Consider the following 27,446-nt stretch of genomic DNA (forward strand, 5'->3'; position numbering starts at 1 on the left):
GTCACTGGGGTGCACTAGTGGGTGGCTGTCACGCTGAGGAGCTCCGTCCCCCGCGAGCCCCCGGGACGCCCGGCGCTGCTTGTCATGTTCCCGTGGGTCAGAGCATTAGGATTTGATATGGCATCCTAATAGCCCAGCAGGAAGGCTTGTCAGCGGGATTTGTTACGGTGCCAGGTAAGAGAAGGAGAGCAATGATACCTGGGGCGTGAGAGGTATGTTAAGAGTGTAAGGAAAATGTGCATTATTTACCTATTAATCTTTAAGTGAAGAGAGAGCTGAATGGAAAGTGCTTTTCACCTAACAGGACAAGATATATCCTCCTCTCTGGAACATAACTTTTTTTTCCCTCATTCCTTTCCTGGACATTTCTACCCTGTTTTATGACAGTGATTCAGGAAAGCACATACTCATGGGCTGCCCTAACCGTGGCTTTGAAATTAAACCAAGTGGCAAAGCACAGTCGATGTCTTCCAGAGCAATTTTAGACACCACATATAACCCTCCCCAAGTATTTTCTTGAGGGTTTGTTCGTGCGGCTACCTGAGAGACGCTGTTTTTTGTATGAGGAAATAAAATTACAATGCTAAAAATGTCTGCACATCAGAGCTGTTGGAATCACCGCGGGTGAGGTTCATGTCCGCAGTTACTCACCTGTTATTTCCAAGGCCTTGCAAGTTTGGTACAAAATCCATCTCTACTGTGAAGCTTTAAAATCTCAGTCCAAACAAATTTCTTAGCTATATAAATTAGAAGTAAAAGGAAATTATATTGTGGAGGTGCCAGAACTGCTGGGAAGTGACTATTGCAAAGAGTGATTTCATCAACTTAATTTGACCATGCGCGAGCACCGTGGGGATGTGGTGCTCTGCACTGAGCTGTTAGCGCACAGAACAGGAATGTAAACTGCCTGTGTCTGCCATTGACAGATGGTGCGTTTCGTATAATATCATCAGGAAGTGTATTAAAAAAAAAAGAGAGAGAGAGAAAGAAACCCAGAAGGTTTCTCAAGGGGCTATAAGCTGGAGTTTCAGAGGCCATGAATCTGTGTAGGATGATCAAAACTACAACCGGTAATTCACACTTCTCTCTGATCTCAGAGCTTGAAATGAGCTGTGCCTGTTTTCCTTGTGACTCTCTCCCTCTCTGTATGTTGCCAACGTTATTACACAGCTCTGATGCAGTTAAATTATTACTCATATGCAAGAGTGAACGTTTCCTCCAGTGGAGAGACTGGGAAGAGTCAAGGTGGTGGTGCAGCGCTGTGCTGTGAACAAGGGGCCCGTGCTGCACAGCAAAGGCACGGTGCTGTACGGAGCCTGGCACACCGGGGCTGCGAGAACACCGCTGCTGCAGGAGCACTGACACGTGTTTTCAAAGAGTTGTAAGATTTGGTTTCTTGTACGTTGGAAGTCTGGAGTTTCTGAGTCTGGACAATGCTTGTATACGCTCAATTTTTGATGAACATCGGGGTCCCAGCCCCGTGTCTGAAAGGCTTTTCTTTTCAGTGTTGATCTGAAACTTGTTAATTAATGGGCTTGGTACAAACCTAGTAATTTGAGACATCTTATCCCAGGCATACCATCCTTATATTGAACATTTAGTGTGTTAGTAGTGCTGGGGATACCTATCAGAAACAATTAGGGGGAGAAAACTGAAAGCTTGAATAGGAGGGACTGGAGAGGGTTTCTGGGTGGTGGGACAAAAGCCCTTGAGAGTTTGAACCATGCAGAAGAGAGCTGGTTCTGTAGGGTCTCGTGTGGGAGCCAGCAGAAACCACAACTCTTCCTGTGTGGAGGGATGTCTGAATCCCGCGATTCTTATTTTTTCTCCCATACAGAAGATGGTTTGATTTACTAGCACAGCGAACAAAATTGCTACGCGTGAGCTCTGCAGAGACTGAAAGGGAGAGATGAGCCTTGGAAAGGTCATCCACCAAAGTGGTCTGCAACATCAAAAAATTGAAAATTAGTGTGTAGCTGCAGCTAATGGACCTTAATACATCTTGAATTGTCCTACTGGGAGCAGGAAACACTTGCAGAGGATGGATGAGGTATTAATATTTGCACTAGCCTTTAATTCTTACCATTGCAGTCTCAACAAAACGTCTGTGTGGTTAAAAGTTTTCCCCTCACTGACAGGGCTGGCAGGGGAATGCCAGCACTGAAGTTAGCAACAGATGAAGTACTCGGATAATGTTTTCTTAACTTTTTTTTTTTTTTTTTTTTTAAATTACTATTATTTTTAACATTGGTTATATGGAAACCTTTTCCTTTGAAGTATCACATAGATGTAGATAAATTCTGTAAACATTTTGTCAAAACTCAGAGCCAACAGATGGAAATTTGGACAGAAGGGTTTAAACCCACTCACTTTTTAACTGAATTACAGAAAATAAACTTCAGATGAAGTCCATGCTAGGACTGTGCCCTTTAACAAACTCTGCAGCCCTTCCACACCTCAGGGCTGATCAGGCAAGGCTGCACAGGACTGAGACGTCAGCCTCTGCCAGGGAATGCACCCGCTGATGAACGACTGCAGCCACAGCTCTAGAAAAGTTGTTTCTGATGCATGCATGGGTGAAGTGTCCTTATTATGCGTGTCCTTAGTTTACAGGAAGAGAGTCTTGAAAACAAAAGGATGTTCCAAAGTTTTTCATCACTACCCTGGCACAAACTTCTTCAGTTGCCATGTAGGCTTGTATTTTTTCTGCCAGCAGGAGTCCAGGCCCTCACCCAACATTATTTATTTATTTATTTCGGCTTCTAAAAGGTCTTTAGAACTCCGTGCTACAGAACTTCAGTTCCAAAGCCAAGAAATTAACGTTAACTTTGCAAACGTGAGCTACAGAGAACGACCACCAGCCAGGGGCCCACACCAAGCCAGCCACGAGCAGCTCCCGAGCTTGCTGAAATCCCGGGAGCAGAGCAGGGATGTTTCAGCTGCTGCAATCAGAGGTTATTAATGCTGGGTGCCAGAGGCAAGGTGGTCATGGTGGGAGGCTCAAGATAGAAAAACACAGAAGAGATACTCTTTTTATGGTCTTTTTTTTTTTCTACTGCAATGGAAAAAAAAACGCAACAGCACAAATTGATATTCTGATTAAACTGGAGGACACCTGCCTCTGGTAATGATGGAATTAAGCAAATTATCTTTTTATTGCACCATTCTCAAGTCTTTATATAATTCTCCTCATGTCCTTCTTGTCATTGCAGCATCTGAAAACCTTTCCTTCAAACAGTGTCACTGATTTCTCTTGGGGGTTTGTTTCTTTCCTTCTTTTTAGAGGGAAAGGTATAAGTAGTAAGTGGTTTGGTTTTATTTTCTCTTCAGTTGTTAAATAAGGCCTAATTATTAAGTACTTTTAAGGGAGAAAATAAGTAAAAGACTGTATAAATTGTATACAGAGTGAAGATCCAGTCTGGTCATGGTGATGGAGGTTGGGTCAAATTCTTTACTTTTAGTGCATTGTCTCCAGATAAGGAGAACTTGGAGGAATTGCTACTGGTGAGCACCAGGCATAGTTTTTTTTTTTTTTTTTTCTGGTTAACAACCTCTTACGGACCACAGGTTGCTTCTGTATGAGGTGGAAAACAGTGTCTGAAACCTGGCATAGGCTGTCTGTATTTCTGTGTCACCGTACAGGTCTTCCCAGCTCCAGCTGAAATAGCTGCCATGTCATTAGGTGGTGCCAGTCGCTTCAGCAGCCTGGTTTGCTTGTCCACGTTGTGTTCGGGCTCAGCTGCATGCAGACCTCCTTGATGAATAGTGGACTTCCAGCACGTGCAAATGGCCAGCCTTTATGCTCCCTTCAAATGGCTTTCAGATAAATGCAAAGGGAGGAGATAAATGATTTGACAATAAAATATTTGCTCGTTTTTTAAGTTACCCGAAGTTCCAGGGAGCTTCAGCGTAGTGGAAAGAATGCCCAAGGAAAGCTCGCTTCACAGAAACCATCACTTCTCGGAAGCTAAGCTCTCAAAGCAGTTTCTTATGATGTTAAATGTGTTAAGGGAAATTCGGACGCCTGTGTCGATGAGGTGAGGTGGTGGAGTGGGAGCAGCCCTGAGATCCCTGTGCGTGGGCTGCCCTGCCTGGAGCCATGGATTGGGCACCAACCCCCCCAGGTCCCTTCCAGCCTGACCTGGTTTATGATTCAGCATCCCAGAGCTGTGACAGTGCTGAATCTCGGTGTACAAATGTGCTAATTAGATGCAGAAAATGTACGTGTTGTTTCAGGTTGTCACACTATTGATATCTGAGAAATAAGAGTGGCTCCCAGCGAGCCTGATGCACGCAGGTTTGCACCCTCAGGGAGAAAATGGGTTGTTTTGTCAGCACTGCAGCAGAACATTTTCCTGTCCAAATAATACAACATTGAGGCTTTGCTATATATAAATGCCTTTTTGGGTATCTTTTTGGGAGGGGCAATATGTTCCTGCTGATTTTTTTTTCCTACTGCTTTTTACATATCACGCATAAGAATTCCTGCTTCAGGTGATGAGCACACCTGGGACTGAGTTTGAAATGCCTCAAACAAATAATGGGAAATGCAGGAAATAATTGCTTTCTTTTCATACCTCCTCTTCTCCATGCCCTCACCTCCCCCTAAAAAAGCAGGAGAGGCTTGGTGAGAATAATGCAGACTGTGCCGATGGAGCCTGGAGGAGCAGCAGAGAACGCAGAGAAGAGACTTTGAGTGCTTTTGCTGTTTTCCATGGGGATGCCCTCAGGTGTGCGACTGAGCCTCGGCAGTCCCCAGCTGCCAGCAGCTCCCTGTGATCCTGTGTGCGTACAGATGTGTACATACAGGTACATGCCTTGCCTACATGATGGAATTCCTGTGAATTTTTATCAGCTTGAGAGAAACCCAAAAACAAATGACCCAGGTTACAAAGTCAGAATAATGAGGTTTAAAACATGTCATCGCTGGGGCTTCACTCAGCTTTCCAGTGATTTCTGTGCTGGTAAAGCCTGGCTGGTGCCCCGGCTCACCAGGAGGGAGGGAACGTGGCAGAGCTGTCCCGAGCTGTGGCTGGCAGCAGCGCTCACCCCGTGCGTGCACTGGGAGCTCCGTGTTCAGCAGGGCTCTGCTGCACGAGGCAGCTCCAGCAGCGCGGTTGTGCTGAGGCTCCCTGGTGGTCCTTATGCCTTGATGGAGGGTGGCTGGTGCTTAACCACGGGGTGAAATAGGGGCTGACACAGCAAGCACTGCCGCCTGTGCTTTAAAAAAATGCCCCAAGGTAAGTGAAAGGATTTCTCGTGGGCCTTTTGCCATTTGTATGATGCCAGTGAATAAAACACCAAAATGACGATAAAGGTTTTCTTCCCTTAGGTGACGGTTTACATCAGCTGCTCTAATAGCCAAGCATTAATTTTATATATCGCTTTTACTAAACTCATTTTCTCTTAAGTGATATTTTCAGTGCATCCCTCTAATACATAGTATGTTCTGATTGTCATTTTTTGTTTGTTGTTTTTTATGTTTTTTTTTTTTTTTTTTTCTTTTTCTATCACAGAAATGGCCTTTATTTTCTCTAACTGGCGGGATGATTTTCCTGCCTGGGAAGATGCAGGACCAGAAGTGCTGTGCGCTGAAGTCCCGTACTTATCCGCGGGCCAGACATCATAGCAGTCTGTCGCATCGCTCTGCTGAGCCTGGGCTCGGAGGTAATTCACTGCATATTATGGCCAAGTCCTGGGGTCTGCTGAGCAGAGGTTAAGTTTGCTGTGCGGTGAGAAACTGCGCTGCAGCTGCCTAGCAGACCAACTGCTCTGTCTTCTGGAGCTGGGGAAAGCCAGGTTTGGTCTGCTTGGTACTCATCAACATACTCCAAGTGTAGTCCCCAGACCGTTTTCTGTCACGCAGCCCTTCTAAAGCACTCTGTTATGCTGACTTTGCTGCCTGCTGTAAGAACCCTGCACTCTGGCCAGCGAGGTGCCTCTGAGCCCCTGCGGTCCTCACCCAGACCTCCTGCCTGGGGATCGAGCAGTGGGACAAGAGGAGCACCCAAAAATGCATCGGGGAGGGTACAGCTGTACATCCCAAATCCCTGTTAGCATTATTAGCCAGAGGGTGTCTCCTGCTAGGATGAATGCCTCTGTCATACGAGTTATTTCATGTAACACGCGTGTACATGTATATTTGACATCAACATCAACAGCAGAGGTGTGGGCAGAGCAGCGCAGTGCTCGTGCAGAAAGGGACAGGCTTGTCAGGCAACCTTGGGAAAGTATTTCTACAGCAAACTGCTTTTTGTCTTGAGAACATTTCACTATATCAAGTGCTTCACCGCTGCAAGGTTCAGTGACTGTCACGGATATTTACAACCTGCAAACGGGGAAACCATCGCAGAGGTAAGGTGGGAAAAAGTACAGATACATAAATTTAGCTAACACACACCTGACCGACTGCAGGTGCGGCTGCGAAGCACACTCCTCGGAAAGAAAAAAAATAATAAAAAGAAAGAAATATGGGTAGCATTAATCTCTCGTGATGAATGTGGTGACATCACCTTTCTAACACAATTGCTTTTTATTTCTCTTTAAGAGACTTTGGCTTGGCTGCCAATAGGAAAAATGAGATTTTTATGAAGAAGACTGTGAAGAATGCTGTGATTAATCTTGAGGCAAATCTCAGACTTTTCTGAAGTTTCTATTAAGCAGGATGCTAATTTTATCACTTCCCCTCTTTTCCACATTTTCCTTTAGGATATATTCAGAAATTCTGAGTGTTAAACCAATCCTTTGATTTTTCCAGCTAAAGGGAGCAAACTGAACAGCCCGTGATGGATTGACTTCTGTTGGATTCTTCAGGCATCACCATCAGTGTGAACTCCATTTAAGTAACACCGTCAGAGACTTAATTTATTATATAATTGATAAGAAATATCACCTAGGAAGCCTAGACAATGAAAGTGACTTCTACAGGAAATATTTCGCTAAGAGACAGCGACACGGGAATGCACTGGAGGCAGAAAATTGACTTATGAAATAAATAGGTAAAAAATAATTCTTCGTGTGTAACAACCTTCTATTTATTTATTGTTGTATGGGATTGGGGAGGGCCTGGCATTACTTATTTGTAGGTGAAAATAAAACAGGAGAAGGGGAGTTAAGCAGGAGGGGCTGGAGATGGAGATGAAAAAGGGAGGTGGAAGCCAAAGGGGGGAGAGAAAATTGCCAGGAGGAGCAGGGGAAATTAAGAGATGAAGAAACAGGTGGGAAGACAGCATCTGGGAAAAGGGGAGAAGAGTGAGCAGGAGGCAAGGGCAGTCCTGAGCTCTGGGGGTGTCCTGCTGCAGGAGGAGCCAGAAAGTAGCTCCTGCTGGGCTCTTAGAGATGAATCGCCTGCTGGGCGCGGACCAAGCGCAGTCAGGGATGCCTTGGTGCCACCACAAACTGTTTCTGTTGCAGTGGAGAGTCGTTTGCATTTCTCTCCTAATCATGAGGAGATCTGTCATGATTAGATCTCCTAATCTCATAATTAGGAGGTTATGAGATCTAATCTCCTAATCTCACAGGAGATTAGATGATCTCCTATGTGATCATCTAATAAATCCTGCTGCCCGCAGCATTTCGGTGGAGCACACAATGGTTCTGTACATGCTCTGTGAAGGGAACCAACCTGTTGCTAGATGAATTTCTGTCTCGTGGGTGCTGTGACCAGGGAGGGGTTCGGTTTACCAGCTGCCCCTTTGGATTTTTCCTTTGCCACAATGCCTCAGTATCAAAACTTGGGATAATAAAAATTAAGGCAAAACCCTGAAATGGGGAAAAGAAAGGGGAAAAAATCCTCAAACCCTGGACAAGTTGCCAGGGCAAGTTCAGGAAGATGATCATCTAAGCTAGGAAAGAGCCAGCACCTACGGGGAAGGACACTGAAGAAGGTGAGAAGTGGGTAGGAGTGGGGTGCTGAAACAGCGTAAGGTCCAACATCTCACGATTAACTCATTAACTTTAAAAGAAATAACATTTCTAGTTTCCTCCACGTTTTTCTACGCCATAGTTTTTTCAGGCTTCTTTAAAACGAAGACCTTTCTCTAGTTTCAAGGCTGGTTTCAAAAAGTAGCTTTTTCTTCCCACATATCTTTTCTCTGTTCCGTATCTAAGGCTATAAAACATGGCAGATAGCAGTGTTTCTAATTAAGTTTTCGAAGCCCTGTGCCAAACCCCTGTCTCAGGGCTGAGAGCATACAAATCACTTGGTGATTACTTCCAACAATGGTCAACCAATGGGTTTGAAAAATACAGATCAAAAGGTTGATTCTCAAATATTTATTAGAATAAGCTGAACAAGCAGCAGGCTGTAATTCATATGGCCGAATGAAATCCTTGCTAAATCATCACATCATAAAGAAAATTGCTTTTTTAATTTAATATTTCTCTTTCAGCTGTTTCTATAGAGACATGCTAATTTAGGAGCTTAATTTATTATCTGGAAGAATATTAAGCTAGATACAAGTTTCCCCCAAATCACTTTCAAGTGAAACCAAAGGCTCACGTAAGCGAGGCATGTGAGCGTAAGTGCAAATTGTCTCCATCATTACTGTATAATGGGAAATCATGTAATGGCTCATCATTCCTCTGGCAGCAAAGGAGTGGATAATGATGCTCTTTGCTACTAGCTTGGTCACTGAAATACTGTAAACTCAGCAGTGATACAGCAGCAGCCTTTTCCTGAGAGATGTGGCGCGGCAGTGGCAGAAAGCCATTTCTTGGCTGGGGAGGCGTTGGTTCTGTCCAAGAGCCGACTTAGGGATGCGGGGAACTGCATCGACAGGGTGCAGACCCAGGAGCACCTCGCCCCCCAGAGCTGCCCAGTAGAAGACCAAAGCTAACGTGGTGGCTTTGTGGGGTTTCTTCTGTAGCCTCAAACTATTGTTTAGCTCCTCAGACATATTTTATTGAAAGCATTGCAAAATAGACGACAGCTTGGCCGCGTGGATTAGCTTCTGTTTGAGTGACCTGGTTTATATCGCATTATTTTGTCATGTGAATTGGTCTGCATTAGAAGTGATTGTATATCATCAAATGCTGCCTATTTCATAAAGTGTGTGAATGAAGGGATGATCATTCAATTCAGTTCAAAATAGACATGTCTCTAGCTTAAGGAACTAGCAGCCAGTTGCTGTCTTTGCTGCATCACAGAAATAAATAATTGCTTTGTGCACTTTAAGTGTGGTTGGCGCAGAGCATAAGCGATGTAACAGGCTCTACAGGAATAAAAAAAAAAAAAAAAAGAGAGAAAAAAGGATGCTTTGCTGGTCTAGTGCAGTAAGTAAACTGTGAAAGAGTAGCAATACTAACTAAAAAATAATCCACAGCTTGTATCTATTATGTGTCATTTATGATTTAAAAATGTTGATCATAAGACTTTTGGTTCCTTTGCGACACTGGCAGTTTTCTTGCCTGCTAAGGTCAGGAGATGCAACGGAGGCACTAGTGTGTTCGGGCAGTTATCCGTGCCTCTCACCACCTGCAGCTGTACCCGTCCCTCCTGTGCCCCAGTTTCTGCATTCTCAGCGATGTGGGGGAACAGAGCAGCCTCGTGCCCTTCCTGCTGCCCTTTGCACACCTGGCTGCTGCTGAGCAGCTTGGCAGTGCACGGCACGTAGCGGTAGCATCCCTCCGCTGCCTGGCGCGGGCAGGAGACGCCTCGTGCCCTTCCTCACTCCTGCTTCTCCTCTGACCCAGGAGCCCAGCCCTGCGAGAGGGCTGCCCTTGCACTGGGCAACGAGAAATGCCTTTCAAGCTTTTTAATGTTTCCTATTCTTTTTTCTTTATACTGCAGCCAAGTACGCTGATTTTACATAGAAGGCACTGTTCTTTTGCTAATTAGAGGCATTTCCACAGTGCTAAGATTTAAAGATGAACCTTGAGATCATTATCTCATTATTTTACCTCAACCGCTTGTTCCTTGCTGCTCACAATTGATTTCCCTTTATAATAAAACATTTTGTTTAATTTCCCAGAGATTGATTCGCAGCCTACTGAAAGCTAGAGAAATTTTTCCACCGAGCTCCACGCTCCTTGGGCAGGTGATCTCAGGGCACCAGCAGGCCTTTGTAGAACAAATTAGAAGCTTTAACAGGACAAAGATTTTTTTCCCAAGACGAATGGGTAGTGGCCAGGAGCAGCTTGTAAAACCATGTTCCCACATGCAATTTTGAAACTTATTTTATGGATTTTGTCATAAAAGGCAAAGTAAGAGGGAAGAGAAAGGAGTCACAGGTACAGCTGGCTGGGAAGTATTCCAGGGAGGAAAACTTCCCTCCAAATTGTACTTTAATTTGACAAAGATTTAAGAATTAACGTTTCTAATTCCAAGATGGGAATCAAGTATTCTGAGCTTGTAGAGAGAGCCTTATGGGGACTTGTCATTTTTCTGTGGGTAAGTGAATTTGTAGGCCCTGGTTTCATCATACGCAGCGTGATACGACGACAAGGAGCGCCACACGTGCTAAATGTTTTAATTTCCTACAAATTGGATTCTCCAGCAGGACCAAGGTCAGCGTGGCGGTGCAGGCAGGGGAGCGCTGGAGACGCGGTGGGAGTGGGCTGCGGGCAGCGCTCGGCCCCGCACGCTGCGTGCCCCGAGGTGAGGCACGAGCACAGCAGCAGGGGCTGATATCCTGCCTTTTCTGGGAAAGAATGAAGGTTTTACTTTTTTTCGAGGGTTTTTATGTTCCCAGCCTGTGAGCCTGGAGGGTATCCCTGTTATCCTGCCCTGCAGTGATGCTGCCCTCTGTGCGCATTTGCCCGCTAGCTAGCTGGGCTTCTTTTTTATGTACTTATTTATTTTTTACTGCTGCAGCTTATCTGGTGCACTGCTCAGAACATGTTTTATATGCAGGCATTACTTTGGTATTTGTCAAACTGTTGGTATTAGTTTCACCAGCCTACGAGTACAGCCGTCCGGAATAGTGGCCTAAACCCCAAACAGGACACGGGCCCTTTCTGTGAGGAAAGCATTTTGTGAACACTGCAATAAACGACGGTGTGAGTCCAGTAAGTGGCTTTCAGCAGGGAGAATGCAGTATTGGCAGCCCATTTCTTAAAGCTAAGCTCGAGGCAGTAAATTTACTGCTAATGGTTTTACTTTCCTTTTCTGTCGTGGTCTTTGGATGCTCTTAATTTAAAGAATTATGTTATTTTCATACAATAGATCGATAAAAGAACTTTCATGGCTGCTTCTGGCTCGGAGAAGGAGTGCTGGCCATGGGCTGGGGAAACGCCATTCATTCAAGGCCTGCGGAAAGGGAGTCTCTCTGCCGCTTCTCTGGGGCTCGGGAAGGTGAGATTTTGCAGTTTTTCTCTGAAAGCTGAGAGTTAGTCACCGCTGTTCAAACTGAACCCCACGCCTGGGCAGCTGGAGCTCTGCCGAGGGGCACCGGCAGAGCGCTGGGAGGCTGCAGTAGGTGCTCGGAGCCATTCACCTGGCTAAGTTACCAAACAGAACCCTTTTTGTACTTACACCTGCTTTAAATAATTTGATGTGATTTGATACTGGCATGTATAACCACAGAATTAAGGCCCCTTCAGCGAATTATGATGAGTGGCTCTCAGTTTACCCGTAAAGAGTGGCTGGAAGTGCACCCCCGGCACCGCTGCAGGGGTTAGCACAGGAGCCTGCTGGCACTGCAACGCGTCGGGGTTATTATACACCAAATATCAGCTTTTGGATTCCTGACGAGCAGGTGCCCACCTGCATGCCCTGTGCTTGTTCTCCTTGCTGGTAGTCCTGGCTGCTCGGGGGTGCGGGAATTTAGGGCCTTAGCTGCTGCAGTCAAAGTCAGATTCCCACTGCAAGTGGTAATTCTGGAACAACATTCCACTTTGTGGGTTTCCACTTATGCTGATATTTCATAAGCTGCTATGCTAAGATAGGCGTTAAGGTTACTAAACAGACACTTATGAATAACGCAATGCTGTAATCTGTACCATGGGTTATAATGGGATCTTTAATTACGTGGTCATGCTGTGACCTCTGCAGAGGTTTGGAGCGTTCAGAAAGATGGCTTAATTACAAAGTATTTCTTTTTATTTCCTCTTCCAGCCTGTATAGGTTCTCATTTCACAGCTACCTAGACTGCTTGGGTGGGTAATTTGGATGAGACTGTTTCTCTAGGGACTGCCAGGTTCGCAGTGTAGCACCAAGCGATGCTATTTTTGCAGTGCTTCTCTGGGTGATTTGAAGTGTGAGGGCTTTATGGAGAAGCTAAGGTCAAACTCGTTTCCGTGGCTGCTAATTTTGTTGCTCAGCTTGAGGCTCTTTCAGTTCGTATCTGTTTTATCATTCCCTCCAGTCTGGGTGCTGCCCGAGTCAATGCAGGCTCCCAGCAGCTCTGCAGCCCTGTGCATGTCCCACGTCACTGCTCAGAGGAGGAGCTGCGGCTCCCTGCCACCGTGGGAGCCTGAGCGGGGCACGCAGCACCACGGAGGCTCCAGCAGGACGGGCGAGCTTTGCCAGCCTCATTCACGCCCAGCAGAGCTGGGCAGGCACCAAGGCAAATATCTGGTGCCGAAAGCGGTGGTGCTTGGAGCACCGGGCATGCAGCAGTGGGTCAGATCGAAGCTCCAGAAGCCTCCTGGTCACTGCCACAGAGAGCTGCATCTCCTCGCCTACAGGCGTGACCAGCAGCTCTGCAAAGCGGAGAGATTTTTGACAATTTGCATACCTATAGGGTTTGTGTTGACTTGTTTGTTTTTACAGCGCACAATTTCCAATGCACTTCACAAAACCCACTTACTAGTTTTACCAGCCTAGCTTCTGGCCTTATCAGGAGAAAACAAAAAGGAAAACGCAGGGTTTCCCAGAATGCGCGCATGGCTCTTTCATGAAGATCACAAGGTGATAAAAGCAACTTCAAAGAGAATGGCAGATTTTAGCAATAAGCACTTCTCCCGTGCCTTCAAACCACACGCCAGCCCCTTATCAAGTGCGCAGCTCCTGTGTGTGAGCGCATTTGCTGTAGACCAAATGTACTTGCCATGCTTCCCAGCGTGGTGCAGCTTAATTGAACAGCTGAGCACGGGAGAGCAATTGATTTTCTGTAGTCGGGAGACACGGGGCAGTGGTTGGAGAAGTAACGCCATCCCTGCCTGAGGAAGGATTACTCAATCTATACCAGAGTATGGTTTAAAAACAACAGCTAAGCAGCATCAAGTGCAAGTTCAGTACACGGGTTTTGGAACTGTCATGCATGAAACGTTTTTGATGATGTCCGTAAGTGTGTCTAGAAAAAAAATAGAGAAAAAGGTTGTGATAATTTTCCAGAGATAGTTTGTAGATTCTAATGAGGTTTTCTTTCTAATGAATAGTGCTCGTCCGTGCAAGCAGCACAGGTCCGTGCACCGATGAAGTCTTTGGATCAAACTGCGCACAGCACAGGGCTGAGGTGGTTGGTTGTGAATGAGGTTTCTTGTTCTTGCAAACACAGTAAGTCGTGGGGGAAGCTTAACGAGTCTCTGGTTTTGTCTGATAAGGAAGTTATTGATGAGTGGAGGAAAGGAAGAAGCGAAGGAGTGAGAGAAGGCTAAAAGTGATTCAAAGACATGGGAGGGGAAATGAATTACGTTCACATCCAGGAAGGTGTGATCAGTCAGGGTGATGGGTCAAATGACGGAAAGCACTGAAATGGAACTGGGGAAAAAATGAAGGAAGAACCATGTGCCAGGGCTAGGACTTCCCCCATTTGGGAAGTAAGAAGAGGCTTTGTAAAACGCTCAACCTCCTGTGCAAAGCAGGTGGTGAGAAGAGGGAGCTGGGGTGGTGTGGAGGCAGGAGGCAGAGCAGCGGTGGAGGAGCAGAGGTTGTGGTTCGTGGTGAGGTCCTTGGTGCCCCACGGACAGCACTGCCCCGTGGCACCTCTCCTGAACCCCGTCAGGGCTTCAAACCCCCTCGTGGGGTTCGTGTCCCACCACTGAGCAGCCTCCCAAAACTTGGATAGTTTTGTGACACTGCTATCGCCATCTTCAGCATTTCAGCATTTTAGAGTGCATTGTAAAAACAAGGAAAGAGATTTGTGCATTCTTTTCTGCTATAATTTTCCTGTATTTATATATCAAGGATAATTTTGTAATTTCTGATCAATTCTATTTAAACAGTATTGGGGAAAACATGGTGCTGGGGCTCATATAGATGACTCTCCAACACTGGGTCTATGAACTACTTTTCTATAGTGGCAGACCATTTAAAACTGATGCATTTTAAAATCTTAAAATCACACTTTGATTTTTTTCTTTCTGTTGGCATCATAAAAATGATGTTTTGTTTGCAAGTAATTACATATTGACTGCTGAAGTGCACTCACTGCTCAACATTTATTGAAGGAGATAGCTTTATTAAACGGGGGGAAGAGAGTGCAACAGGTTGGCTGGAAGTTTGGCGGTACACAGCCAGCTTTTACGAGGCGGGGTAGCTGATCTTGCTTCAGGACTAGAAAAAATGCAACTTTTCATTTACTTTTCTGCACCACTGCCTCTGCAAACAAAATTAAGTGTTGCTTTGCAGGAAGACGGATTTTTCTGTCCTGAAGAGGTTCCTTAGTGTTTACAGAATGACTGTAAATAAGATATTTTTGCCAATTTTTGTTGCCTGCTTTGGTTGACTGGAATGAACACGAGCCGTAAGTCACCTGGGAGATTTTGGCAGTGACTGTGGCCATTCTGGTAATTCTTCACAAATCCGTGGGGATGTGAGGAGCAGCCACACTGAAGCTGTTTCCCTGTGCTGCAGCTGGCTCTGCAGCTCTACCATCCTCTGCTGAAAGTGCTCCGGTGTATTAATATTCCAACGACTACAACATTAAATCCGACCAGGGAGTTAATTACATTGGAGGTTACTTTTAAGATCTGCCAGCGATTCCCTCCCGGGACCCTCCTGGGGGAGCGGTGGTCCCAAGGAGCTGCTGCTGAGAGCTGCTGTCTTCTTCACAGGGACGTCTCCGAGAGCAGCTCTGGTGCCAGGTTCTTCAAAAACCAGAACTGCTGGAGATGAAATGCGAATAACCAGTTGTAGCTGTGTTAAGGTTTGGGCTTTGCTGAGCCCTTAAGCACACATTGTTCTTGCTAATTTAAACCTCGTTTCCTTGGGTGGCCGGCAGCAGTGGGGGGTGCAGCAGCATCGCAGTAGCGCCGCGTTTCTAGCCACAGGGTTTCAAAGGGAAACAAGAACAGTTCAGAGTCAGGATCCCACCTGCTGCTCCCCTTGCGTGGCTGCAGCCCCACTTCACCCCCCCTTTATCCTCTGCCCAGCAAAGCACCTGTGTGCCGGGGCCAGAGGGGCATGGCACAGACGCTGCTTGCAGGGCCTGCGTGGGCGCCACGGGGTCTGGATGAATCCACGTAGCTTCCTGGTCTTCCCACAACCAGGGGTGGCTTGAAAAACTTAAGAAAAAAAATCCACCTTCTGAGTTTCTTTTCAGAGACGACTTTGAATGGGCCACCAAGCTGAAGGTCTTGCTGGGTAGAAAAACAAATACCGCGCTGCCTAATTAGACAGCCCAATTAATAAAGCCCTTTGTTTCTTGTATAAGCCTCTGTTAGCCAGTGCAGGGCAGTAATACCAACATCGCTGAATGTAAGGACTCACAGGGATTTGTAAGAGATTAAATATTTATATAGGTAATAAGAATATTCAGTTATTCATTAGGAGGGTAAATGTACTGGAGGGACACGAAATGCTTTTGTTTCAGAGTACAACATCTCACTGAAGGCTGAAGTTGGCAGGCTTTCCCTCCTCCCTGGTGAATGTTTGTCCACAGCGGGTTTATCGGCCCCAAACAGCAGAGGTGGGAGAGCCACCGGGCGGTCCCGAGCTGTGCAGCCGCTGCCCAAGCACCTCCAGGAGATTCCTCGTTCTGCCCGGGGGTTGTGATCAGGAATGAGTTCATTAATTCTTCTGCTGCTATGAAATAAGGAGATTTGGATGTGGCTGGCTTGATGAGAGCTGCATCCAGCGGCGTAGGAGACCTCTGCATGGGAAAGTGTCTGCGGCAAGCCTGAGAGCAAACCTCAGGAACCTGAAGCGTCCATGCAGTGACTGAACAGGAGCCTGGTGTAGGCATGATAGTCCATGATGTGCTAACTTAAAATGGGAATATGCTTCGAATATCACAATGTATTTAAATTAACAGGCAAGCCTTTTTACCTAATTGATTGATTATGAAGTGGCAGGCTGCATTGGGTAAATTAATTATGGAGAAGGAAAGACAGAAGAAAGTGAAATACTGTCGCCGTTGTAGCAGTATTAATTGTTCACCATCTGTCTGTGGAAATGAAAGAGAAACGGAACAAAAAATACGATCTCAGAAGGTAGGTTGTGAATATCAGAAATATTCTTTAAAATTTTGAGTTTCCCTGATGTTCATAAAGCAGCTGACGTTCATGATGTTCATGGTAATAAGAAATAAAAGAGAGATCTGAAGCAACTAAACATGGTAAGGCAAAAGTTCCCTTGGATTCTAGAAGGAGACAGAAATTTCCCCAGGTGTGACAGAGCTGGTCCAGCTCCAGTTGCTGCTGCCAGCCTGGAGAGTGGCTGGGGGAGGGCTTGGGGGCTGCGGGGTCAGCGGGGACCTGGGCAGACACATCCACACCTCCGGCCTCCATCACCTTCCTGGTGTCCAAACAAACAGGAGCTCTTCCCTTGGAAGGATACTTCCAAAGTGTGAGCAAGATTTAAACTGAGAGCTGGCTTCGACACCAATAGAATTCACCCAAGTGAGTAATTAAAAAAAAAACAACTATATAATATTTATATATTTTATATGTTATATTTTATATATAGTGTGGGACGTAGTTCAGAAGCATACTAAGATTATTTAGTGTTAGGTCTATTAACTTTTTCACTGTTGGCTGAACCAAAAAAATCTGGGGTTTATTGTCTGCACAACACCATGATTAGATAGCCTCATTAACAGTGTTTACTCCGTTTCCCCCTAATTGCCTCCATTCCTTTAAATGATATGTCTTTAGAGACTGAGATTTCCTTTAATCTGAGAACTGAGGGGCAAAGCATTGGCTAATGAAAGTGCATTTCATCTTTTCTTCTATCGTGTTGGCCTTGGAGGGGGCGTGGGGCTTGGGGTGTGGATGCAGTTTATGGTAAGAAGTAGATCACAAACTGTCACAAGGATTTTTGTTCCTGTGCTATGAGAATATGCTTTTTAAAACCATGGAGCAGCACAGCATGGCACTTAGCAGACATGCCTCTGGCTTTCTCCTGGCCCAGAGGGTTAAATTTGCAAAAGGGACTTCTAATTTGGAAGCCAGGTTAGAAATACGTGCTTGATTTCCAAGCTGCTTACCTGCAACACCAAGGGAGCTAAAGGGGAGCTCCAGTTATTCTTGGGAATTGGATGATTTCCCGGTCCCATCATTTCATGACAAAACCATTGGCGCTCTGAGAATAAAACCACAAGAGGAAAGGATTGTTGCCGAGGCCTGCAGTGAGCTGCAAGGCACCGAGTCCTGCCGGTGGGACCCCGGGGCGGCTGCGCATCGCTCTGCTGCCTGGCCTTTACTGCGTGCAAAATGCAGCACGTCTTCGTAGCGTAGGATCTGGTTTTCCTCCCCTTGATTTGGGGGCTGCCATGAGATCCTTTGACCTAGATCTCTGCACTCAGGGCGTATTATTTACAGAAACTGATGCCTACCTCTTGTTATTCCAAAAGAAATGAGAATAGTGCTCTGTGATGTCCAACATCTCTAGAAGAACATCAGAGGAGAGTAGGGCCCATCTTGCTATACCCTATTTTTCCAGTTTCTGCAGTTACAGAGAGGGAAATGATTGAAAAGAAGAGAAAATATGAACCCCCTTCTGTGATTCATTAGATAAATAAATAAATATTCATAACCGTCCCTGGTGGTTATAGGTTTAATTCCCGTTGGGACGGAGATGATGAAAAAGATTCTTTTGGTTAAAGGCAGGGAGTATAACGAGATGTGCTGATGAAGTCACGGTGCTCCTGTTCAGTCATATTGCTGTAAAATTCCTGTGCGTGCAGCGGCCAGGAGACAACTTGTAATTCCATTCAGAGCCAAGGTTCCCTTAAAAGCAGAATCATCTCCTAGATGTCGCACTGCACTGAAGCAGTCTGAGGCTGCATTTGTTTTCTAAACGGCGCTGCTGTGTTCGGTGTAATCCCACGGAGCAGCTTGCTTGGTGTCTGTGTGCACATGCAAGCTCGGTGACCTTTTCTTGCACGTCTGAGCTCAATATCAGTGCAAATAGCACAGTTCAAAAGTGACTGAAAGGCCCGGTCTGCAGTTTCCCTCTGCAGTGGCCGAACAGAGGGTTTTCATTTCATACATCATTTACAACTCGCTGCAGTGATTCCACAAAGTCAGCGCAGATCATCCCGACAAAGCCGAGAGCAGAAGTGAGCATATTATTTTTATGATCTCTATTGTCATCATCATCGGGCCTGCTCGAGACCAGGTTTATTGTGCCCTGCCTCACCAAGCTACCCGGAGCACTGGTTGGCGCCTCAGCATTAACTCTGCAGAGTTAATTTCTGAGGTCTGTCCTGTATCTATGCGTTTCCCCATGGCCCACACCCACCCTCACCAGCTGCCCGGGGGGCTGCCCAGAGCCACTCGTCCCCCCCGTGGGTGCCCAGTGGAGTGAATTCTTCCCAGTGTGCCCCCCATCCCTCCCCTTGTTGCAGCAGGGCCGTACCCTCCCCTTTCTCGGTGGGATGCTGGTCCCCTCCTTGTCTGCAAGGTGGTGGTGCCATTAGCGCTTTTGCCAGCTTAATTTTACTGGCTTTGGAGGCAGCCAGGAAGCTAGAAATAGTGAAAATCGCTGGTTCTGCTTGGGATGAAGCTGTCTTCCCAAACTGCCCGTCCTCCTCCTCAAACCCCGCCTGAGAAGTGTTTAGCAGCTGTGTCTCTTTGCGAGCTTCCAGCAAGCGCTGTCCTAGAGCACTGAAAATAGTCTCGGTAATATTTCCCCGCCGTTAATTTGCGTGTTGGAACAGCAGAGCGTGAAGGCTCTCTGTGTTTGGGGGTTGCTTTAGGAGATTTCCGTACTTCTGAAGGCACAATACCTGGCAATCCATCTTAACCTCTCATTTGCAAAATGAGAGTGGGTGTTTTATCAGATTTCTCCCTTAGGATTTTCTCTTGACAGTTAGTAGCAAGAGAAGAAGCGGCGGTGTCCGTCCCTTGGCATCCTTGGACAGAGACTGAAGGAAAACCAATGCCTTCAGTAAGTGTTCAGTGCAAAGCTACAGTTCTGCTCTGTAAAAGGGACAAATTTAATTCTCTATGTTTATATTCATAAAATGTTGACGCTGTTCTAAGCGCTAACTACTTGCTCACTACGCACACACCACGCAAAGCTACCGGCAGCCCTCGTGTCCCTCGAAACAGCTTCTTTTTGCCTGCCTTCCCCGTGCCCCAGCTCGTGGCACCGCTGCTCGCGGCCGTGCCGTGGGTTCCCTCGGTGCTGTGAGCGGGGCTCGGGGCCGCGGCGTGATCCCGAACGTCGGCTCTGACTCCGCTCAGCACAGCCAGGCACCGTGCGCTGCCAAATTACACAGATCTTAATCAGCTGGCCGATTTTCAGCAGTCCCTTCATCTGCTCTAATTGAACTTTAACTTCAGGCGTTTAGGACTTGATCATTGCTTTCAGGGCTTGCCTGGTAAAGTGGATGGTAATTATAGCTATATGGAATCATACAAGAATCGTGATGGGTTTTTAAGACACTTTTCCAGTTTCTCCATTTTAATTAAAGAATAACTTTAAAACTAGCTAAGAGGCTATTATTTTTTGGATGTTGATTTAGTGTTTTGACCCTTCTTCATGCAAGCGATGAATTATTTAGAAGAAAAACATTTACAGGTAAGTAAGGAAGTGAAGCAGGTTGAATTGCTGTTCATAAATGGCACAAAAACTAAAAGAATTGGGATCTGATCGTAGAGAAATTGTCAGCCTGATTGCTTTCCTTTTGTGCAGCTGAGAATTGCAATAAAACTGGGAATACAGCAAAGATTGATGGTTTTGTGACGTTAGCTTCCTTGTAAAAGTGGACAGGTCCTTGAACAGACTCATTCATGTTTCCATCAGGGGAGAACTTTACTGAAAACAAAACACAAAAAGTTAACTACAGGCTGGACAGAAATCAGTGCGGCTGCAACACGTCGCTGGTAGTGTAAGCGTGACTTTAACAATATATACGACAGGGAGACACACGTGACATTAATAAGTAGTGTTTGACTGTGTTATTTTCCTGTTTTTCTCTCTTTGCAATGATTATTCCCATTGATCTGAAGCCCAAAAGGTTTTCAGATAGACCCAAGTAAAACTGGATAGAAGAGTAAGGGAAGCCACGCCTGCAGGTTGGTAAAATAAGATGTAGGGCTTCAGACATCTCACGACAAGTTTGGGTGGGGTTGGAACCATTTAGAGTAGGAGAAAGGAGGAAATAAATCAGCAGGGCGCAGTAGCTCGGTGTTCACAAGGTCCTTCAGCCCTGACAGCACTCAATGGACTGTGTCAAACCTGGGATGGTGGCGATGGCACGGCAGGCTGCGATATTTATTCACAGGCTAGCAAACCCAGACTTATTTGTTCAGTTCATAGGCCATTAATTCATGATCGTTCATTCCAAGAATATAACCAGAACTAGCATCAAAGTGAATTTGCAGCCTGTATAAGAAAACTTATTCATTGCTGTAGTTCAGTGGAAGGTTTGTCAAACAAATTTTCACTGCTAATTAAGTGTTGCATGCAGAGTTTGAGAACAGACCCACACTAATTCTAATCCTAGAATAAAGGTTTAAAAATAATGTTTTCAACCAAAAGTTATCCTTCTAATTTATACGAAATCAGAGCATAGGGAAAAATGAAGAAATAAATGGTGAGAAGATATTTGTTGTTTCAAAACTTGGGCAATTTTGAAGTAGACTTTATTCGTAACGTCAGCCTGTGAGATCCATAGGGTATGTGAGCAGTAGGCTGTCTATTAGCTGCAAATTTATTTATTTATTAATTCTACTAACTTTTTAATAGGAAAACAGAACCAAAAATCTGTTTAGGTTTGTATCCCTTTTTTGTATCTGAGGGATCAATGAATCCCTCAGAATCGGGACAATTTTCCTGATGCATTTACTTCCCTGCATTTGTAAAAGCTAACCTGGAGCCTGGAGGCAGTTCAATGAATAGAAAACTTGCTTTCAAAGCTTTCTTAGAAAAAAGTTGTGGGTTTCATTATTTATTTACTATTATTTATTTATTTATTTATTTATTTCTGTGGGCAGGTTCACACAGTGGCTGTTCTGGATATAATTTACTTGTCCTGCTCTCTGCATTGATTTGTTCGGAGGAAAGTTGCAGTCATGAAGAACCCACAGTTCCTGCTCTCCAAAAAGAACATTAATCAAGTAAAATCTTGACCGCTTAAGTAAGTAACCGCTTTTCTTAGTGATATGAACAGTGATGACTATTGAATCTTAAAGCCCTGACTCTTCCACAGGGAGCTCTGTGCCCAGTTGAATTCCTAGAAAATAATAGAACGAACAATATTATCACTAATTCATCTTTACATTAACATCTTCACATTAATTATTTTAAAGTCTCTTGTATGTGGTAATCAGACTCAGAACGGTGACTCACTATCAGCTTTTCGTAGATAACTACTCTATCACTGCAAAAGTCTGGATATATTTGTCTGTATCGCTCCTTAAAACCATAATGGAGCCATGAGTGTCTTTTCAATAGGTTTGTGACTAAGGACAGCATTTTCTGTTAAGCAGATTTTAAAAAAAAAAAGTCCCTCCTCCTCCCCCCCCCAAAAAAAAAATAAAGGATTCACTTCCATAAGGTCATAAAAATCTTGAGGGGCAATTTTTGTCTGTAGCTACGGGTCTGGAAAGCAACATGATAACTTATTAGAATGGATGATCCCTGGAGTATTTAAGTTGGCATTTATGAGCAAAGAGAAATAGAAGGAATAAATTATGCAACTTCCGTGGTAGCATTCATTTGCAGTAAAGTGTGCATTGTTTCTGGCATGAGAAAAGTGATATGTTGTAATGCAAAGTATCAGGAACAATAAAGGGAATGAATTATGCTGGGTGCTTGTCGCCAGTTCTTACTGTGGCTGTTCTGGATATAATTTACTTGTCCTGCTCCCTGCATTGATTTGTTAGGAGGAAAGTTATAATCATGAAGAACCCACAGTTCCTGTTCTCTGAAAAGAAAATTAATCAAGTAAAATCTTGACTGCTTAAGTAAGAAACAGCTTTTCTTAATATCTGAAACAATGAAGAATACAGGTTTTGAACTGTTTTACTGTTTTAAATTAATAACTTCACATCTGCTTAAAAAGATAACACTGTCCTGAATAAAGCATGACTTTCTAGCTTTGTGTAATGACTCTTTTTCAGATGGTATTACAGAGAGCCGTAGAATATGAGATGAACCTTAATTAATATTCTTTCAATTACAATATATTTCACTGTCATATTCTTCTAATATTCATGAAATAGCGAGAAGCTGGTTATAAAGCTAATAATGAGGAAACTAAAAGAATGGGAGTCCAACTCCATTTCCTCCCAGAGAAGACAACTATTTAATTCCCACCTTCCATTCATTATTCAAAGCTTTGCTTTTAAAAGTATAGACAGTGATCCAGATTCTGCCATCACTTGTGTGCAGAAAATACATAAGTATTAAAATTTCATTGAAAGTTCATTTCAAATTTGTTCAGGTTTCTTGAAGGGAAGCATAGCCCTGTATGGATGAATATCTGGGACAGCCTGCAGCTTGCTTTGGCCACCTCTTGTTGAAGTTGCTGTAGTGGCTGTGCATCTTTAGCCACGGTGTTTTTTAACCTCTTTTGGAACTAGAGCCTAGGTTGGTGATAGTGCCTTGGGCAGCAGGACAGCTGGTGGAACTGGGCTGTGATGTTTGCTGAGGAACAATGCCCTTGCTTGCTTTGGTTGAGAACTGAAGTCATTAAAGCAAAGTTGTTTTTACCTAGTGTGTGCAAAGGGGATCAGAACCACAAGCTCTCCCTTTTCAGGTGTCTTCCTAATAATCTAGCCTCTTTTTTTGGGGGGGGAGAGCTTAACCACATATCCTGCACTGATGCCGCTTTCCCCACTGATGCTCCTCAACTCTGTTGGGTAACTTGCTGCTGAACCCTAAAGCAGCCACCCGTGATCCTCAAGTTAGAGATGTGAACATGCGTTTGGAGCTGCAGATGAATAAAGCTTTGTTTCAGACCTTTCCCACGGTGACCCTGCCCAAAGATAAGTTTGATCTTGACTTTTTTAACTCCCAGGGCCAGGTGCCTTTGGTAGCGTTAGCTGGCTCCTCATGACCTGTGTCCAGGAGGCCAACCTCCAAGCGGGGCTTGGCACGGCGCTTCCCTTGGGCAGCTCACAGCACGACGGCCACGGCCCTGCTCGCATACAGGCAGCTCTCAGGTTCACACGTCTGAGATAAAAAGCAGATTTAATAAAGGCTGGCAAGTCAAACAGCAATATATGCAGCTTTCGTAATTATAAAGCAGCATTCCTCTGCTGTGGTGTTGGAGATATAAGATAGGACTATGCAGTCATAAAAAAGAATAACTTTTCAAAATCAGCTGCACTGTGAAGGGAAAATAATCATTTTCTGCAATAAATAAATCAAAAATCATGTTCACAGCTTCTGGAGTGTAGAAATAATAGCTGACAAAGGAAATAAAACCATGATAGTAACATATAAGTGTGAAAGAAACCCCTTTTCAGTTGACCTGCTCTAGAAGTCATTAACTAGCAATGTGCTGACAACACAGGAAAAATAACCTCTCGGAGACTTTTATTAGTTTGAACTTCTTTTATTAGTCTGAACTACTGAACTTCAAGTAATGTCAGAGCCAGTTTAGGAATTTAATGTTTTGATTGTGTAGCTTGTCCTTAATTATTTCATATTGCATTATTTGGGCAATTTTTGTTGACCAGTTCACAGAATGTAAAACTCACTGCTCACCTCAAAACTTCAGTGTAGGATCCTTTCATAAGGAAAATTGATCCCACTCGTGGTTTAAGATCAGGCCAATCACCACGCTCCCGAGGTAAAAGGATTACTGATATTCATAACTGACATGGTAGACTACATTATTTCCAAATAATTCCCAGTTTTCGGAAAGCCTGTCCTTAGAGGTACCACATTAAAAAATTGGATGGGCAGTGCTGTGAGATGCAGCAGGGTATGGCTGGGGGCAAGGGGATGCTGCCCTCTGTTTTTTACAGTTATTTTCCTTAAAGATCATGGTCATGCAAGCTATAAAAATAAAATAAAATAAAATCTGGACATAGTGAATAATATCATTTTCTTCTCCGGTCAGGCCTGCTTTCTGTGCCACTCGCCTTGCCGTGGTGGCTCCCAGGCACGAGGGAGTGCAGGGCTGGTCGCCTTCACCCATCTGGGTTCTGCGCTCTGCCGTGCCCCTGCCCCCAGGGCTGTACCTGCAGGGATGGAGCAGGACCTCTGCAGAGTTCCTGAGCTTCACATGTGGTTCTCCCTCCGTGAAAAATAACCTGGGTTTCCTGAATTGTAGTTATTTTTTATCGCTTTTTTACTGACTCAGAAAGATGAGCCCAAAAGTAGTTTTCCTGGAAGAATGAGACAGAAAAAATCTCTTTTTGTATGTCTAAAGCGAATTCATGTACTGCTGTAACTTGTACTGCAATAAGCCTATTTTCCTCCCCTGTTAGGTTTTATAACTATTGTTAAAGAATACGGCCCAGATGATTTGCCAGACAATATAAAACGGTTAGAGATAAAGAAAAAACAGTTAATTTATTTATATAATACTTAAATACGTTTCCTAATATATTTTAAAATACAGTTTAAAATATGTTTGCACCGGTTATATTTCTTTTGTCTAAAGATTAAAAAGGATTTAAAAATGTTAAGACTGTTCCAGTTGTACCTCTGCCACTGCCTGTTAAAAAAAAAATAGAGCTGGGGGGGGGGGGAGTTGGGTTGACACATCTCGTGTCCAGGTTCATTGATGGGGAGGTGATCTTTGAGCTTTCATTAATGCCATGCTAACTAACTACGCAGCAAACTGATGTAGCTGTTACTCATTCCTTGCTACTTTCATTACCTCCAAAGCTGGGCATGCAGTGAGTAAAGCACCTAGACAAAGGCAGAGGTTTTTGCTAGAGAAGGTTCTTTAATTTATTTCCACATGTGGAAGTTTCCGCTGAATACGCTGCACATCCCGAGGATGTCGGTTACTGCGTAATGCCCTGCCTCCAGTGAATTGTGAATTAAACCTCTGCAATCCACCAGCTCTCCGTGACACGCACCCCGGTATTTTGTAATTGCAACACAAATTGCTTTCCAAGGAGATCGTGTTAAGCTCTCGATTTCTTCAGTGACACCCCTGAAGAGGTGAAGTACTTTACGCTTATCATTAAAACCCAGCGATCTATACAAATCACTTCCCAACGTGGCACTCACCCTTTTACTCTGAGACAGATAACCAGCGCGTCCCGGAGAAGTTTCAGCTTACATCTGGGTGACAGATAAGAAATTTTGTTGGACGGGTTTCCACTGTGATAGACAGAAGTAATATCTCTGTCAGCAGGAGTATTCAACCATGTAAGTCGCTGTAAAGTTAACACTTTTGGAGTCAACAGCTTTTGTGCAAGAGGAGATGTAAGGCAATGCCCCTCTGCTCGTGCTCCACTACTGAGTTAACGTGTCGGGAGCTGCAGAAAGCTGCTGCGAGCAGAGTAGCTGACTTAAAAACTGACCCAGAAAAGTGACCTGGAGTGGCTTAGCTGAGGTTTTGGGGAGGGAGGAAGAAGCTGATTAACTCAGAATCAGAGTTTTCGTAGGAGAAGTTCAGTTTTGGTGCAAGTGTCTGTGAAGAAGCTGCAGCCGTCCCCTGGAGAAGCTGCTCTGCAGATCTCTTGGTTTGGGAAGTTACGGTTGGAAATTGTTCTGATCGGCCCTAAATTTTTTATTTTTTTATTTTTTTTTTCTCCCATCTCTTCTTTGCGATCTGGCAGTGGAAAAGGGTGAAATAAAAAACAAGCAACATGGGAAAATGTATTCCACATCTACTGTGGTGGGGTGCCCTCACCTTTTGTACCCATGGGTGCACTCCAAGCCCTGGGCAGCCAGGGCTTCTTTGGTTGTTAAAGGCTTCTCTTTGGTTGTTAAAGAAGGTATTATCACAGTTACTTTCCCTTTTAGAAAGTGTAGTTTTTTGAACTTTCAACACTTAATCCTTTTTGTTGTCACAGCTAATGGGTTAGAGCAAAATGGCAGAAACTGTCTCTGCTAATAATAGCGATATTTGTTCTGTCCCTGTCCACATGTAAAAAGACTGCACAATCTAATGGGAAATAGGCAGAAAGCAGCTGATGGAGTTATAAAATAACGTTCTTCCCTTAAGAAAATGCAAGCTAATCTGCCATAGGTAAAATGTCTTGTTTTTCTGATGACAGGCATGAAAGCCAAATGGAGACCTGAACAAGAGATGAGTCTGAGGACATGGCACCAATGCTGGTCACAAATGTCACCATGCCAAGACAGCATTGCACTGAGGTTTGCAGGACGATGAAGAGTTGGAACTTGTAACCTCGATGATTCTCCATCTCACCCTTATATTGGGGAATAAATTCAGGTCAGCATTACCTCATTTACTGCTGAAATACCTTGCTGCATTGTAGAGTACCTAAAAGTCTCTTTCATAAGGATCTAACAGCTGCCTGGGAAATGTTATTATAAGGTATGGGCTCTTTTCCCCTCACTGGGGGAAATTCCTGCCAAATGCTATGTTCAGAAATGCTATGTTCAGAAATGCTTCCTGCACCCGGCAGCAGGGATCCCCGAAAGGCTGAAATGAGGGAAGGGTGACACCAGGTAGGACACACCATCAACCCCGCACCCCTTGCACAGCCACCCCCAGCCAGGGACAGGGGACCTGGGGGCAAAACCTGAGCTAAAGCAAAGTCAGAATTGTCGGAGAATAAGGAAAGGCAGACGGAGAGCTCGTCCCTTTATCATTTATGCTGTCTTTATCACCTTCTCAGTGGCAGCCTGCAGTCTGAGGGAAAGGTAGGGTGTACAACTCGCATGAAGGAGAGCTTTGCGGGGGATGCTGCACTGGGTGAGGAGTTACTCTTATAGCACACCGAAGTAGGAGGTAAGTAGGGTCAGCAGGTGCCCGGTGCCGTGGTTTCTCTGCAGGACATTGCTGCTGCCTTCAGCCTCAGAGTGGAAGACACAAACCCAGGCTTCTGCCGTGTGTGTTAGGAATGCATGCTGCAAAGATGACGGAACAGTACACACCGTGTAATTTGCTCATTAAAAAATCCAGAAGTAAACGGGCATGGGTTTTTGGATCCTGTTCTGTGAAGGCTCAGAGCTGGGGGGTGGGGAGGAATACTCAGTCCAGCGGCTGCCCTGCAAAGTGATCCTAGGAACA

At 44.8% G+C, this 27,446-nt stretch overlaps 1 long non-coding RNA gene across 5 annotated transcripts; it reads left to right on the forward strand.

Annotated features, from left to right (window-relative positions):
* Window positions 1–26,802, forward strand: LOC118169375. 5 transcript variants are annotated; one of them, XR_004752051.1, is made up of 7 exons: window positions 1–174; window positions 1,838–2,050; window positions 2,770–3,300; window positions 4,615–4,730; window positions 5,517–5,667; window positions 6,758–6,998; window positions 26,464–26,802. It is a non-coding gene; the product is annotated as an uncharacterized LOC118169375 (long non-coding RNA). The 5 variants fall into 5 exon arrangements; XR_004752054.1 differs by lacking the exon at window positions 26,464–26,802 and having other exon boundaries at window positions 2,770–3,124; window positions 3,213–3,300; window positions 6,758–7,322; XR_004752050.1 differs by lacking the exon at window positions 26,464–26,802 and having other exon boundaries at window positions 6,758–7,321.
* The last annotated feature ends 644 nt before the right edge of the window (window positions 26,803–27,446 follow it).

This window comes from Oxyura jamaicensis, chromosome 6 (assembly GCF_011077185.1).
Source record: "Oxyura jamaicensis isolate SHBP4307 breed ruddy duck chromosome 6, BPBGC_Ojam_1.0, whole genome shotgun sequence".
NCBI lineage: Eukaryota > Metazoa > Chordata > Aves > Anseriformes > Anatidae > Oxyura > Oxyura jamaicensis.